The 17,899-nt window shown below is 42.2% G+C and overlaps 1 protein-coding gene and 1 long non-coding RNA gene across 6 annotated transcripts in view; one reads left to right on the plus strand and one right to left on the minus strand.

Moving 5' to 3' along the window:
• Positions 1–17,899, plus strand: part of LOC125302979 (zinc finger homeobox protein 3-like) — a 64,454-nt gene that overhangs the window by 9,324 nt on the left and 37,231 nt on the right. For 2 of the 5 annotated variants that reach the window (XM_048256393.1, XM_048256399.1), the window contains exon 1: positions 15,468–16,145. The exons of 2 other annotated variants lie outside the window; for them this stretch is intronic. The gene's annotated coding sequence lies outside the window, so the exon portion shown is untranslated. Of the gene's footprint in view, positions 1–15,467; positions 16,146–16,220; positions 16,351–17,899 lie in introns of those variants that run through there. One more of the 5 variants, XM_048256398.1, reaches the window with a different exon arrangement.
• On the minus strand, positions 12,347–17,772 carry LOC125302980. Its single transcript, XR_007194996.1, has 3 exons — positions 16,307–17,772; positions 14,194–14,246; positions 12,347–12,772 (listed from the first exon to the last, which is right to left on the minus strand). It is a non-coding gene; the product is annotated as an uncharacterized LOC125302980 (long non-coding RNA).

The following is a 17,899-nucleotide window of genomic DNA, read 5'->3' on the forward strand; positions in this document are numbered from 1 at the left end:
ATACACACATACACACACACACACACACACACACACTGATCAGCTTCACAATGCTGTCTGATTTCTTCCATCTGAGGCAGAACGTGACAAATCACCTCTTTCGGTCTCCCTCCTCCCTGCACTATTTTCTCTCTGCACTCATGTAAAACAAAACAGCCCAAAGTGCGTTATTAATTATTTACTGTGCCGTTATGGGATGAGATGCCGGCAGCCCGTAAATCCACACGAGGACCTGACACAGATGCCATAAAATGGCGGTTAGCGCTCACCTGTGACACCAACGGACAGCTCATCAATAACACCACGCGGCATGATGGGACGTTAAATCACCTGACCGCTCGGGTTCAGGCTGGGGGGTGGGGTAGGGCCGCGGAGAGAGCATGCAGCACATGAGAGAAGTCTGGACACTGGAGAGATTTTGGTTCACTGCGGCAGATTGTAATGCTTTTTTAGCCTCTGTTGGTTATCTTTCTTTTTTTTTAAATAAAAAAATAACAGCTATTTCATTATTAAGACAGAAAGATGAGAATATGCACCGCTCCAATTCAGTCAAATGTATTCCTAACAAGGGTCTATGATGCATGAATTTTATTGTACATTTTCAAATGCTTGGATCTTAAATCATGAAACCATAAAACAACCCTTTCTCCCATGTGGAAAAGATTACCGTCAGACTATTGAAACTGTCACAGCACTGCAGTTTTCCAACTGATCATTTCTTTATTATTATCATTTTGAGCTTTATGTATGTGGCTCTGAAAATTATTTTTCACAATTTAGTTTAAAAATCCTGAGTGGGAACAGCCAGTGGGCAGACAAACCTCATCAGAGAGTGAGTGCAGTCAGAGAGAGATCAGCCTGAGCACCAGCGGATGACATCTCCCAAATGACCCGTCCAGCCCCCACAGCGGAGTTATGAGATGGTGGGAGCCGTGGGCACACAGCCTTTAGGAGAGGCAGTTCCACATGGTCACTGATGATACTAGAGGGACAGGGGAGATCACTGGTGTTATGGTGCTATATGAATAAAACTGAATTGAATATATTGCATTGTTGTGGCTCTGCTGAACCCAGGCTGAACCTGAGGCTAAGCCACACTGCTGGTACCAGTGTCCGCTGCAATCTCTGGGATCTGGGGCCTAGTAAGTAACTAAGGGCCAGATGTACGTACATTTGCGAACGTAGCGTTATCAGCGTCATGGACACACCGCAGATTGCGAACGCTGTCAGACCCAATTGAACTGCAATTTGGATTAACACCTGCTTTTACAAGGCGGAAGTATTTAGGCGCAGAATAGACGTGCGCTTTCAGGAGCAGTCTTTGTACATACCGCGGAATACATAATTAGGCGCTCTTTACTCTTCCCCTCCCATCTTTTTACGCTAAACTCCCACTTTCCCCTGGATCCTCCAATGCATATGCATGACATGACAAACGCAATCTGCCACTTTCAGCTCCTGCGACATCATTGCGGCCTGTTTGTACATACCACAATGATTTGTTTCACAATGATTTTACACGCACATTGCGAAACAAATACGCCTGAATTGGGCGCAAAAGCGTTAGTACATCTGGCCCTAAGTATCTATCATTTACTAACTATCTTTTTTTTTCTTACTACCACAGAGTAATGGTAATTCAATCAGGTTTTATTTACAATGATGCATTTACAATAGTGTCTTCATCTGAGATCCTCTCGTCTGATCATCACAACACACAAGACACGCCGAGCGAGACAGCACACTCACAATCTCCCCTGGCTGGGCCTTGAACTTGGCACTAGGGATGATCTCTCGGAGGTCAAAGGCCAGCTTCAGGGTCAGGTTCAGAGGTGAGGTGGGGTCAGATAAGAGAGCAGGAAGTCGGGTCACGACAGCGACACAAGCGAGACGGAGGGATAGGACAGCGGTCAGATTGACCCCCTCACCTTTGACCTGTGTGACCTCGGTCCTAGTGGGGGATTCTGATAGACTCTTTAATGGTGCGGAGAGGAAGATGGAGAGAACTATTGATCTGTTTGGTGAGGTGAATGAGAAGTCGCTCACTCATCAGTTTGAGAGGGTTTGCGTCTAGGATGGTTTGAGTGTGTGTGCGAGGTACAAGTATTTGCGTTGGTGTGTGAGCATACACACATGTGTGTTGTGTGTGTCTGTGTATATGTGTGTGTGTGTTGTGTGTGTGTGTGTGTGTGTGTGTGTTTGTGTGAGTATGCTTGCATCACGTGAGTGGGACGGTCCTGCCACTCTTAAGAGGTAATGGGATAGTCTTTAAACTCACAGAAATCCAATGAGGGACTAACCTTCCATAATACGCTGGTCAATACCAATTAGAGTACAAGATTGGAGCACTCTCTCTCACACACACACACACACACGCCGTCTCTCTCCTTCTCACCTTCACACTCTCTCTCACACCCACCTAGGGTCAGTGGTGCTTGTGTTTGTGTGTGTTTTGTGTGTCTGTGTGCCTACATATTTGTAGGTCTGTGTAGATTGGTTTGTGTGTGTGTGTGTGTGCATGGAGGACATTGAAAAAAAAAAACGGAAGTCAATATCACCACATATTATCCAAAAGAATTTGAAAATATTTTTCCAGCCACAGTTACCATCTTATTCCTTCACTCATCATTCTGTCTTCTCTTTCTCTCTCTCTCTCTCTCTCTCTCTTTCTCTCACTCATTCTCTCTCTGTGACTCTCACCCTCCTAAACAGGGGTATGCTCTCAATTGTAATAGTGGACCCTGGAGTGGTTGCCATGTCGACCAGCCAGCTAGCGCGTTGTCATGGCAACCGTTGTGTGAAGGACAGACCCACTGATTAAGTCTGGTGTGGCCTGGAGGGAAGAGGAGAGGAAGGAGGGAGAGAGAGAGATAGAGAGAGAGGGAGAGAGGGAGGGAGAGAGTGGAGTATAGCATATAATGAGAGAAATGTGGAGAGAAAGAGAAAGGGAAGAGAAAGAGAAAGAGAGATAGGGGAAGAGATGAGCATGAGAGAGAGAGAGTGGAGGATGTGGGGTAACTGTGTCCCAGCTTGTGGTTATCAGGCTATCAGTATAAGCTAGTTTATCTAAACATCTGAGATGCACAGATGCTCTAATGCTTTCCTAATGAATAAAATACCTCCACCCCTTCTCCTCCTCCTCCTCCACTTCGTCCTCCTTATCGCTTTGGCTGCACATTTGTACACCTCCCTTCTCTTTTTTTTGTTCCACTATCCCCGGCTTCTCATTCTTTCATTCCATTTTCTCCCAGCAGCTCTTGCTCCCTTCCTCCTGTTAATTCGTCTCTTTCCTCCTCCTCGCCTCCCAGACCATAATAATTACAAGGCCTTAATATTCCGAGCCTCCACCCAATTCCACTCCGCTTGTTTTTGCCTCTATGACATCATTAAGAGGATGGCTGCAGGTTGACATTGATAAACTGGATCTAATTTAGACCTGATTATTTTTGCAGCTCAATGCATGAATGCATGGCAAGGTTTGTTAGCAGTGTATGCATGGCAGTGCTCAACAATCAGGGTCGCTCGAGTACACACACACACACACACACACGCGCACACACACACACACGCACACAAACACACATACTCGCCAAGCAAAGACAGCAGCCTTTTCCCTTCATTTATTCAAGCACATTGCTTAATTGACCATTGCTATATTTGTGTGGTGTGCCCCCCCCCCTGCAAATTGCTGTATGCAGACTTTAAGTGGCTTTTGCCAGAGAGCTTTTGGGATGTTTACTTTGACCTTTGGAGGAGGAAGATACAGACACATAGAGATGAAGGTGGACAGATAAAAAGAAGTGAATCTATAGCAGAGGAGAGAAGATACAGAGCAAGTGGGACAGTGACAGAGAAAAACAGCACAGAGACAGATATCCAGAGAGAGATAGGTGAAGAGAAATATGGGCCAAGAGAGAGACAGATGGAGAGTGAGAGAAAGAGAGATGGAAAAGGGTGGACAGAGTCAGGGAGTAAGGGAAGGAGAAAGAAAGAAAGAAAGAAAACAGATAGAGAGAAAGAAAGACAAATGGAAGAAGAAGCTGAGGTAGATGGAGGAGGCAGATGAGGAAAGAGTGTTAGAAACAGAAAGTAGGAAGAGGATGCAGAGGGAGAGGTCAAGAGTAAGGAAGACAAATGAGACAGATATGTGTGTGTGTGTGTGTGTGTGTGTGTGTGTGTGTGTGTGTGTGTGTGTGTATGAGGACACACACACATTCCCTCTCTCTCACGCACACAGATTCATTCACCCATACACATGTATGAATATATGGATATATGTATGTGTGTGCTTATGTGTATCAATCTGTACATTTATATGTAGAGAGAGAGAGTAAGAGATGGGGCATGAGAGAGAGGTAGATAGACAGACACAGAGAGAGAAAGCGATGGAGAGAGATGGGGCGACAGGGGTCCAGAGGCAGAGCGATGTGGTGTGCTGGTCTGGAGGTGATATTAATCTCATAATGAAGAGCACAGGGTGACCTCTCCCTTCTCCCCGATGAGTCCCTGGAGCCCGCCAGGACAGAGGCCAGATTGCATCCCTGCCTGCGTGCACGCTGAGGGGGGGGGTGGGGGTTGGGGGGGGATCTGCCAACCTGGCAACCCACATCCATTCCCACAGAGCTGGACCACGCGATTGATCGGTCTTAAAACGACCTCAGCCCAGTTTCCCCCGAGCACACACACAGACACACACACACACACACACACACACACACACATACACACACACACACACACACACACACAAATCTGCCAAGATCACAGCCACGCGATATGGTGAACACACACACGCACGCACGCACACACACTGTCTCTCTGTTTGTCCTTATCTTCCTCTTAAGTGAGACAATGATACACATACCAGAGAGAAAGTGCTGAAGACCTCCAGAGATCACTAAGGAGCCGATGTACAAAGGCAGTGTAAATACAGGCTTTGTCTGTCCACACAAAGTGCACGCTGTGCCATGCCATATTACACACAATTTTCTAAGCTTTCTTTCACTTCATCAGGTAAACAGTGCTTGTCACAGCCCTCCAACTGTAGTCTGTGGTGTCCTCAACTGAGCGGTATAATACAATCACAAGCACATGGAGTCAACCAATGACAACATTAAAAGAAATCAAAAGTTTAGCAATCATAAATTAATATGTTACAATAAAATATGAACAAACAGAGAGATAATGCAGAGCAGTAGTTCTACTCCACAAAAAAATACTCAAACTATTTCTGTACATAATCTACGACAGATTTGATAGTTTAGCAGATATAGGGAAGTGCATAGCGAATGCAAGTGAAGGAATAACACCTGAGACAGATTAGCACATCTACCTGTCAGGGCTTTAAATGGTCAGCGGTTCAGTTCTCATGCATGTTTTGCTTTATCCCATCTAGGTTATTTGTGTGATAGCCACTGGCATTTGGATCTTCTACAACTATACTCCCCAGTCTATGGGTATGATAGCTACTGGAGTCTTTATTCTCCACAACTGCATGTTTAACTCTCTGGGTATGAATCAATAGTCAGTATTTTCTCAATAAAATATTGTGAAGATTTTTTTTTTCTTTTGCAAATTGAGATGTTTCTCTCTCTCTGTGTGGAAGCCACAGCAGCCACAATGACAGACCTTGCACCTGAGACAGGAGTGTGTGTGTGTGTGTGTGTGTGTGTGTGTGTGTGTGTGTGTGTGTGTGTGTGTGTGTGTGTGTGTGTGTGTGTGTGTGTGTGTGTGTGTGTGTGTGTGTGTGTGTTGACATGGCATTGCAGGAGAAAGTGTATGAATATGAGTGAGATGGCGAGTGTGTGTTAATATGAGATTGCAGTAGAGAGTGTGTGAGTCCAGCCTCACAGCTCCACTGCCCACAGGCGTCACATGAGTAATATGTCTCTGGGGTTGAGCCATATTTTATAGCGAGGGTTTCTGGGGGTCATGGACCCTGACTGTGTGTGTGTGTGTGTGTGTGTGTGTGTGTGTGTGTGTGTGTGTGTGTGTGTGTGTGTGTGTGTGTGTGGATGGATGCTGATTGTATGTGTGTGCATGTGTGCGTGTACACATGAATGTCTTTGTGTGTATATTTGAACGAGAGATAGTTTGTCTGCATATTTGTGTGTGTGTGTGTGTGTGTGTGTGTGTGTGTGTGTGTGAGAGAGAGAGAGAGAGAGAGACAGAGAGAGAAAGAGAGTATCACAGCTTTCTTTGTCTGACGTTCCTCTCCACTGCATGCACATTTTATAAAACACAGTTCACCACATCCAAACGGGCTTTAGTAAGTAATATCCAAATGTGCAAAGGCAACAGTCATCACCCAGTCATGTTTGCTTCTTGTCCACTTGCACACAGTCTGAATTAAATCATTGTTTCACTTTATTTATTCCATAGAGGGATTTAGGGGACACCAGCTCTGCTCTGCCCTTTTGTTTTTTGGGGGGCAGTGTGAGATCTTGTATTCATGCCTTAAATGGCCAGCCATCACACACACACACACACACACACACACACGGACACACACACACCGCCCCCCTGTCTTCTCCATCACCTTCCCCCTGCACCCCAAAACCAGACTGAACAATGCCAAATAGAATCTAATATGCCACAGGATAATGATGTCATCAGCAGTCAGGTCAGAGGTCAGCTCTGAGCGAGCTGATTGGCCGGTGGCACGAGTGGGTCATTGCTTATTCATGTATGGTTATAACTCACAGATGCCTCGAGAATAATCCAAAATAATGAAATCAAGACAAAAATCTTTGTCTGGGTCCTGGAAGATTTGTAAACAAAAGGAGGTGACACACTGCAGACTTCACATCATTCAGAAATAAACCAAAGGTTTATTATTCCACGTTGAAAAAGCATGTAAGTGAGTCAGAGAATGAACAATTTCAAAATATCTGTCCATTGGTAATGCTGTGAGGTTCTGTCCCCTGTTCTTTCCTTCTCTTCTCTGACCCCTCATCCCCCTCTCCTTTGCTCATTGTGTCAAATCTCTGAATCATCCTGCCCTGTCACTGTGCGAATGAGGACTGTGGGTTGGGGGACAGCTTGGCATGTGTGTGTGTGTGTATGTGTGTGTTTGTGTGTGTGCGTGCGTGCGTGCGTGCGTGCGTGCGTGCGTGCGTGCGTGCGTGCGTGTGTGTGTGTGTGTGTGCATGCGTGCGTGTGCGTGTGCGTGTGCGTGCGTGCGTGCATGCATGTGTGTGTGTGTGTGTGTGTGTGTCTTGCCCATAGGGGTAATTAGTTTGCATGAAAGCAAGAGTTAGTAAATCTGTTAGGGTGATAATTGTATCAGGGGGAAAACAATGCCCCCCTGCATACGCCTGAGGCAGGGGGAGGCTGTGGGGTGGAAGAGGCCCTGGCACTCGGCCAGACGTTAACACTTATGACACACGCCACGCCACACACATGCATATACATCACACCGTATGCATACATACACACCCACATCAGACACATGCGCTAACAACATATCTTATACTTAAATGCACACCTAAGCCACACACATGCATCATGCATATACAACAGATCATATAGATACAACTCACACCCACACCATATATATACATGGTATATGTCCATTACACTATATACATCACCACATACATGCATAAACAACACAACTATACATTAACACCCACATTATATGCATGTACCATGTGCATGCATACATCACACCAGATATATATCATATCATATCATACAGGCATATAGACCTAGTATAAGTATTACCATATACATGCCAATCATATACACAATATCACAGCCCCGCTTAACATAAAAATAGAACAAAAAGTTAACATATTAAAACATTTGGCAAAAATATTCACAAAAACATATTATAAACATATACAACATACAAGACACAAGAGTTTAATTCAAATTTAAATATGCGTGCCTTCATGCTGTACCAAACACACATCAAACATGTTCACACATAAGCATATTTTAAACCACTAAACCACTTGTGATGTTACCATTCAGCATCCAGGGCTGTAGTGGAGGCTAAATACAAGTAAACACAATTTATCTACCTCTGACCTTTCAGAAATAGTTTATCAACCTCTTATTAGAGTTTATTGAAAAAGTGTATTCACCAATTGCAATGTTTAACATTTAAAAATCACACTGTATTATCCACATTCACAATATGTACACTCATCAACAGTCTAGGAATCATTTAATACCACTGGTATTGTTATAAACATTGGACAACACCCACCATCATCAAACATGTTCTGAATGCCTTTTTTTTTAAATAAAATCTGATACTGCATGGCGCAGTCCACCTTACCACAAAATTCATAGTTTACCCATCTCTTATTTTACCACTACACCTCTGTCGGCATCCTATACACGATGACATGGCCATACCATGATCATGCATTAACTAATATTATGCCAATTTTGCCAAATATAGACAATATTATAATAATGTTATGTACTCATGAACACCACACCATACACAAGCAACACATCATGCTCAAAAGTACTGAATATTAAAAACATACTGAATTAAACATTTCAACACAACAATAAAAAACACACAGCATACACTTGTATATAGAGCTATATACACCATACCATATTTTCTAGCATTTAAGTATACACAACACTATATACATCCATATATACAACATGATCATAAAAAGATATTTAAGCCGTGAGACGTTTCAGCTTGTGGGATGAAGATTCACCTGGATATACCACACTTATTATGACAAATATGCAATAAAATAAAAATGAAGCAAAATATAAACATCTATGTGCATACATACATAAATATGAAAGAAAGCTGAAAGTAAAGATATCCACTTATATTATCATGATCTTATCATTTAGCTTGAAAACACCATTCTGTCTGCAGAATATGTATAACATTACTTTCATATAGATGTATAGCTTGACCTCAAGCATCTTTTCTCCCAAATATGTTATACATTTCTGTCATTTTCCACACTCTTCGTTCCAAGTATTTTCATATTTATGAGAATGAAGGCATATATGTGTGATATTGACAAATAATTGAGACCTAATTTTGCTGTTCCACGGTTTTTGAATTTGACCTGTCTATAAACATTTATTTTAGAAAACTTATCGTAAAGATTGTGTCTCTGTGTGTGTATGTGTGTGTGTGGGTGGCTGGGTGCTACTGGGCTATCCGGTGGTTCTTGGGTGTGAGGGTATAGAGTATTTACCGGGCAATGTGTTTTGCTGACCAGACGCTGGGACGTTTACATTGCGGCCTTGAGTGTGACATTTTTTCAGAGGGGATTTATTGTCGGTAAATGTCTGTGGCAAATTTTAAACCTCCCTGAGAAGCATACAAAATGTCTTCTGTTTTGTTATGAAAACAGATAACATCATGATGAGCCGTCAAAAAGCAATGCAAAGCACACAGACAGTTACTGTGGACATAATGCTCATCTTCAGTGTGGTGTAAGGCAGTTATTTCATTTCTACATATTCTAGAAAAAGATTTATATTGCTCTCTCTCTCTCTCTCTCTCTCTCGCACTCACTCACTGTGTGTGTGTGTGTATGTGTGTGGTGTGGTGTGTGTGTGTGTGTGTGTGTGTGTGTGTGTGTGTGTATGTGTGTATGTGTGTTTGTGTGTGTGTGTGTGTGGGTGTGTGTGTGTGTGTGTGTGTGTGTGTGTGTGTGTGTGTGTGTGTGTGTGTGTGTGTGTGTGTGTGTGTGTGTGTGTGTGTGTGTGTGTGTGTGTGTGTGTGTGTGTGTGCTTCTGAGAACCTATGTTCTGAACTATTCTCAGAGCTGTGGCAAATGACTCCAACCTGACAGGTCTCACCATGGTGCAAGGTATGCACACACACACACACACACACACACACACACACAGACACATGCACACACACACATGCACACACACACATGCACACAGGAGAGGAAGAGAGGGATAGATAGAGGAGGTGGAGAGTAATGGAGGGGGGTCTACACACCAAATACAAACAAAATTGAGTTTCCTGGAGGGGGAGAGAAATGCAATATGGAACCATAAATTTACAAACCACAACAAGGCAACAACAAAATAATGACATGACAATATGTGACACCATTGCGTGAGATTTCTTTCAAGCCTTTCATTACAATAAATCTCATAACTTCTTTGGTAAGTCAGAGATAATTATTTATTTATTTTTATTTCTCTTCATGCATGGTGTGCAACAGTGATATCTCCTTAGATGCATATAGTGCATAGACCTTGACTTTCGTCTGATGTGGAGCAGTCTGCCAATTCCATTTAAATGACGAGAGCCTTATTAGGAGCATAACATTCGAAGTGAACGGAATTTGTTCCTTTCTTGGAAGATCTTCCAGTTATTTCTATGGGTGTACAGAATAGGCCTGTGGGTATAGGTAGTTTCAGAGGATCTCAACCAACATAGCTAGGAGCACCGTTGCAGTTCATCAGAGCTAGACTTTTACTATCGGGCCTACTCCCATTCCCCTCTCCAGGTCCAGCATGGGGTCTGCACAGAGCGCAAGCAAATGGAAATGATAACCCAGTTTCTTAATGTTTAGTGCAAAATAAGTCTAGTGTATATTTGAGGATGGGGGCGGGCTACGAGGAACATTGGTACTACACGTCAAATCTTACGGTTTCGTTTTTATCCTGGCGTTTATTTTCGCCTGGGTTGATGTGGGTTACTATGGCCTTGCTGTGCGGTCCCGCCTGGACGCTTGTTATATAGGTCATGTTCTAAAACAGTCCCCCGGGCGCTTGTGCCTGTTGTTACTGCCCGTGACGTGTGGAGGTCGGTAACCACCCCGATGTCTGCGCCACCGCTGTCAAGTTGCATCTCCACCACAGTCCAGTGAGTGTCCTTAAGCTGTGCACCGCATAAATAAGCCCCAATTACAAGCCTTCCATGAAGACTCGGACATCGCATTAACTTCATGCAAATCGTTGAACCATAGCTAGTGTCTCCTCTTTGGACTCACCTGGAGTCGAAATTAAGTTTTTTCTTTTTAAGAATAAATTATTGATATTCAGCAGAGGTCTATATCCAAGGAGGTTGAAGGCGTTTTCTGTTATTAAAAAATCACTGTTATACACTGTAGCCTAATAACCTTAAAATAAGATCTCAGTGCAATAACGGTTTAATACAGCTTTTAAATTGAAGAAGGAAAGGGTTGACCAAATCTACACATGTCAAAATGATAATAATCAGACTTTATGAACACTAGCACCAGATAAGCGGAGACACCTGCAGACGCTGATCTTTCGCCTTATGCAGATCGTGACCGAAGCTGGCTGCGGCATGAATAAAGTTTTCAGGTAAATAAGAGGTGTGATGTGAATGATTGCTACAATGTATTGATTAGCTTTCTCGACATTATCGAAATTCAATGTCGATGTGCAACATAATATGCCGAATTAGGTTGACTGAGAAATACTTAATTGTTGCGAAGAGACATAAAAAAAAAAACAGCTTCATGCACCTATGGACGGAAACACACTTGACGCCAAAAAATAACTAACAAATAATTAGTCAAAGACTACCTATACACTACCTACATATGATATAGGCAATTTGTATATTGAGTAATTCATGATATTGTCTAATTAATTATGTTAATGAAGGCATACTACTACTACTACTACTACTACTACTACTACTACTAATAATAATAATAATAATAATAATAATAATAACGATAACGATAATAACAACCACAATATTATTATTATTATTATTATTATATATAATAATAATAATAATAATAATAATAATAATAATAATAATAATATGATGATGATGATGATGATGATAGTGATAGTAATGACGACAACAACAATAATGATAACAACAACACTACCAATAATTCTACTGATGATGATGATGATAAATAATAATGTTGCCTCAGTTGTTTCAGAAAAGAGCAATATGTCGGGCATTTTGTTTGCACCTGCTTTGTGGACTGATCTAAAGACATTGGGATTCAAACGCTACATCTCGCCACCTAAAACCCTAGCGTGTTACACCTCTGCGTCCCTTGTATATGGGGCCTGCTGTGTGCTGGAGACGCCGTTGTTCCCTGCAGCCTCACAGGAAGTCTCCCCCGGCTGCTCGGTTTTCTGCACCTCCTTGTTCACTCACCGGGGACATAGGTAGCTTTGCCCGGCCTCTCTGGCGAGACAAGCAGACCTCCTCCATATCAGCATGGCCCCTGGCTCGGTCTGGCTGCTGTCCCCAAGGACCCGCGGCCACACCTCCACAGAACTCTGACAATCAGCACCTACTTGCTTCAATCACCACAAGACACACTCCAGTTTCTGAATGTTTATTTTATACTTCTTTTGAGAAATGCAAAAACTTCATATAGTGCCATGATCATTCTAAGAATAAGTAGGCTATTGTTATGACATCGAAAAGATTAATAAATGAATAGGCCTACCCAAGATGTTAGTTGATAGTGGGATAGGCAAAAGAGAAGACGATAAGGTGTTGAAAGAAAATAATAAGGATGAAGGGACTTTTATGCAGTGTATTTATTTTGGAGGATCATCACCTGCCATATCCTCTACTTGGGTAGGATATGCGTTTTTCGCTGTAGGTTATGTAGAGTAGACTACTTTGCAAGAAACGCCATATTATCCCAATGAACACAGCAGCTAGGTAGTGAATGTTTCCGCGCGTCCGGTTGTCCATCAGGCATCACGGACGTCAGAGGGCGCTGGCTGAGCGTTTGACCTCGCCGGTGTGGCTCATGCGCCATGGCTCCACCGGTTCTTTCTCTTGGCGTTTTCTCCGCATCTAAAGGGAACCCCATCGGTTCAGAATTTATGAGAAACCTAAAAATCACGACCCTCCCCGCCCCAAATATGACCTGTCGGCAGTAACTCAGACCACGAAAGTGTTGTCACAGAAACGCATAATTAATCTTTTTTTTCTTCTCATATGGTCACGTCCAGAAATCTCAGGAGAATTTCTGACTGATGGCAAGCTATAGGCCTATTTCACATTCTGAAAAGAAAATTCTGTGAGAAGCGAATATCAGCTATTAGATACTATTTCAGTTTCTAATTCTAGCCTACTCAACCTACATTGTCTTAATCATTCAGAGGGCCGAAAAGTGGCAATGTATTTACATAGAATTAATCATATTTACAAAATAATAATCACACAACATGCTTTTTTTGTTGAATAGACTGTTTACATTGCCACACTGAAAAGTTTTAGAATACAGAATTAATAGACCAATAGATGTTTAGAGGATGCTTTCATAGACAAATATTATCACCTTATATAGGGTATAGAATATGGCAGGTTGCATGTATTTAGACAGACAGACAAACAAACAAAGAAATAGACAGTCGGTCAGCCAGATAGATAGACAGACAGACAGACAGAGGGCTGGGCACGCACGCAGTCTGCGAAACGTACGTCAAACAAAACAGTTCTACAACGTTCTTAAATATGATGTTACGATGGGAGGCTAAATAATCTAAATGAAGAGGCACAACTGACTGAACTGTTTGGTATTTTGACATGATGCGCAATCAGTTCATTCTTGGATTTTAACACGAAAGCTTTAAACCTGCCTAAAATAAAATAATATTTTATAATCCAAAATATTTCAAATAGCCTTCTGTGGTTACACACTCTAGGCCACTGAGTTTTGGCAATTCATATTTATACTTTTATGTAGGGGCCTATACTATGTCCATGATATTTTGTCCGGCGTGACGTTTGTAGCAGTAATCAGTTTGCCTTGATGTCAATAAACTAGTTAATTTCATCAATGCGGATTAGGAACCTTGCCGTGCCTTTTTAAGCAAAAGTGTACGCGAGAAGTGTGTGACAGATTGTCCATTTCTTTTCAACTGCCCACAATAGAATTTCCATGACAAAAACAGGCAAGAGAGAGGGAGAGAGAGAGAGAGAGGAAGAGATAGAGAGAGAGAGGGGGGCATGCAGCAAGGAGTCACCGTTTTAAGAAAATGACCATGTTTAATGGACAGCAGAGAGAGAGAGAGAGAGAGAGAGAGAGAGAGAGAGAGAGAGCTCCGTGAAAGCTCCCGCTGTGAGCTCAAGCGATCCATACTACATGTGTTCTTTATTGATGATCTATACATGTGCTTCTATTGATGATCAATGGCATACTCCATGCACAACTAGAGTCTCGGACATGTCCATTTAAACATCTGGGTGGACAATACATCTAACTTTCTTACTTTTATGGCATTGTTGGCTAGTGGTTTTGGTTTTCTTTATCTTCTTCCAAAGGCTGCACAAAAGAACAACATTTGTATGAATTATTAACAAAAAGGAAAACATTGCGTGCTTTTACAAAGTATCATAAGTGAAAGGTAATGCATAGACCAATATAAAACATTTGCCTCCTGGATATGTATTTGACCTCAAAACTGTAGTCTGATTTACATACAGTCTAATTAATTTTGGCCTGAACGTTAAGTTGACAAGGATGAACACTCTGGTGTCTATGGCTTAGTTGGATTAAGAATTCCCTGTTTGCCATCTCTTAAAGAGATAATATTCGTCATATTAAATACATTTGGTAGCTTAGGGTTATCTACTTTACCAGGTGCTTTATTAGCAACAACGTTGCCTTTTATATTCTGCATTTTAAATGAAAACTTGTTGGTTGAAATGGGGAGCTTTCTGCGCACAGTCTTAGGTTACGTTGTTTCTTGTCAAAAGATTTTTTTCCAAGTTGGCCCCTATCTTCCCCGCCACAAGACACAGATCACCTTCTCACAAAAACACATTCCTGGGAGAACTAGGCTTCCTTTTTTCAGTAACATGACCTAACCCACGAGAATGTTCATGATTATCAAGACTTCGCCATTTACAATAATATTTCTGTTATCGGGTCTATGTAGAGGCAAATAGCATTTACAACATATTTCACCAGCCTAGGTATCACGTCTAGAACAACCCTTTTATTATAGATCCATTTCATATGAATTTTATCATAAGCGGTTTCATTTTTAAATCAAATCATTAGAGTGGTGAACATTACCAATGAGCTGTGAGATTGAAAAGGGAAATGTTTTGTTTTAATATGCATTAACCAGGCGATAACTCGTATTGTTTTGCATCTAAAGCATTAGACAAAAGAAAAAAAACAAGGTAGGCTAAACTGAAATATATTTTGCCATATCTAATTTAGGTGCAGTGCAAGAGATCCCTGCGCTCTAATTTCAGTTATGCGCCAAACACGCACGGTATCACACACGTGCGCCTCACTTCAGCACCATATCATTGCATTGCGCTACACTCACTCCACTTGTTTACGTCATAGTTATGGAAGAATACGCACTCAGGCTAGTTCCTTTTAGCTAGCCAATCTTTCTACAATAATATCACTTATTGCTGTTTTCCACCTCGGTAGGGTTGCCAGGATCCATCCTAATAATTAGGAGGTAGAAGGTTCAACTTTTAAGTCCCCAGGTAGTGACTTTCTATGGTTTTCATTTGGCGTGGATCTGCCACTTTGGGACCCAACTAGCGTCTGGGATTCATCTAATATTTTAACAACTGTCCGAATGACGTAGACTATATTCACTGTTAAAATTTCACTCCGACCAGCGTTGTGGTTTGCAACAGAGCCTTCCGAGTGTCTGAGTTTTAAAAACAAACACCGCTTTCAACTTTGCCTCGTATTTAGGTTCTCGGTACGGATTCACCCGTTCATAATCAAAATTCATAATAATTCCATCACTTTTCCCCTCCTCTATCGTGCCCTCCCTCTTTCTCTCCCTCCCCCTCTTTCTGTCGCCCAATCTTATTGATCCAGGAGGTAGCTAATTAGCCCTTCCCGTCGTGCCTGTGTAATGAGGCACATGCGCAGTGCATTAATCCCAGCCATTTTTTGCAGGAAACTAATTAGCAGGAATAAAGACCCAAAGAGTTTTTTTCCTCTCCCGTCGTCAGAAACCGCTCTCACCTCCTCCCTCACACAAACACTAGGCGCGTCGCCTGCTTTAACAACCAAATCCCCCTAAATAAGGCTTTAAACGGAATATACCTCGTTACAACAATGATCTTCACCGTATCGTCGAGCACGCTAACTGACCAAACGGAACTACCTTGATGGGATATGTAAGCGAAACATTTGTTTACTGGACTATAAAGCAAGGCTTTCAAAGCGGACGCCAAAAATGTAAGTTCCTACGACGCTACACTCTGCGCTTGTATGTTTTGCTTGAAAGGCTTCACCCTGTTTACACTACTCGTAGTTTCAGTTGTAGACAGATAATACGCGCCCGTAAGTTGTTTTGAACAAGTAACGTTAGTTGTGTTTCCTCGTTGTTAGATTCGTACCTGTGTTTACGTCTGGTCGATCGACATCGGTTGGTGCTTGACAGGTAAAAATAACATCAAAAAGACAATATGTTCCCTCCAGGCATAGATAGGTTGCCAATTATTGTTGTTACAAAACAGTAGTCTTTTATGTTTATAACTGAAGAAGCACATTGGATCCTTGTAGGCTACTGACGCAAGGGTTTTGAATCGCCCGAATGCAGCGGATACTGCTCCGGAGCGTGGCCGAGAAATGCATATATTTTGCCGATAGACAGTCCGCAGACGTCCGGTGTTTAGTGAAGGGCTGTGAGCACATTGCCGCAAGACTCCAACTTTCATTTTGTGCCTTCACTTGGAGAGTTGCTGTCTCGGTCAAGACGGGTATTTTGTCCGAGCTGTAGGCTACAACTGACCACACTTCTCTTTTCACCCAGTAGCCCTCGTTGCAACTGCTATTAATTCTTCAGATATTTTGCATCCTTGACTCTCTTCGGGATTTCTGGTCCTTAGCCGCGAATATTCTCTTGTTTCTTTTTCCTTTTCTTAGTTGGTCTGACATGTTGCTCATTCCGTGCTGAACCATTACATAAAAATATTCTGCGCGTGTGTTTGCGTATGGTGTGTGTTTGCCAGTCTATCTAAACCTGATGATGAGCCGTCCACAGTTGGTCCTTAAGACGCAAAGATGATGTAAATATCCTTAGTGGATAGTTACAGATGGATTTGGATGTCTGTTTCATCCAAAAACGCCATAGAGGGTACATTGTAACTAGAATCTTACAGTCTAGCCTATCTTATTTTAAGTAAATATTAGGCTACCTTTTGACATTAATAGGCTATGTTTTATTTTTGAAAAGTATCTATAGGCTATTCTACATTGAAATAGCAGGGTAGACTACGGCAGTCTCAAGATCTTCGGACAGTGCCGTTGACCACGAAGTATCTGAGAAGTGTCCATAAGCTCTCAGCAAGCAGTCCAGATCTCGGTGGCGAAAGCACAGACGGCGAATCCAGAGGCGAAGCAAGGCCGCGACAAGAACGATTTTTAGGAGAAAGAGATAGAGGATTGAGCAGAGGGCCACATCATGAAGGCATTAGCTACAGGCGAGTGACCGAGAATACGAGGTCAAAGAGCCATGGAGGCAGAGCAGAGGTCAACCAGGATTTGAGGAAGAGGGAGAGAGAGAGCTGGTGATGTTTGGGGGTTGGGGACTGCCGGTCACCTAAACAAAGCAGTGGAGGTCACCTAGTGATCAAATGGGTCCCTTCTTTTTTGTCTTTGCATTCACCAAGACTCTTGCAATTTCTCTGTAACTATGTATAGACTAAACATTTACGTTATACTTAGGTATAATTCTCACTTGAAATATAGACACATAACTGCTGTATCTGGTGTGCAATTGAAAGTTATGACAGTTCATGAGAAGATATGTATTGTTGTAGGACTACACATTTCAGAGAATTGTCATGCATTAAATGTCCTAATTGAATACACTACTTTTCATTCTTTCTAAACACTGCATTAGAAAAGTAGAGATTAAGTTTATTGAATGCATTAAGTACTTTCTCTCGCACGCTTTTGTGTGTGTGTGTGTGTGTTCATAACTACAT

Source organism: Alosa alosa, chromosome 11 (genome assembly GCF_017589495.1).
Source record: "Alosa alosa isolate M-15738 ecotype Scorff River chromosome 11, AALO_Geno_1.1, whole genome shotgun sequence".
Classification (NCBI taxonomy): domain Eukaryota; kingdom Metazoa; phylum Chordata; class Actinopteri; order Clupeiformes; family Clupeidae; genus Alosa; species Alosa alosa.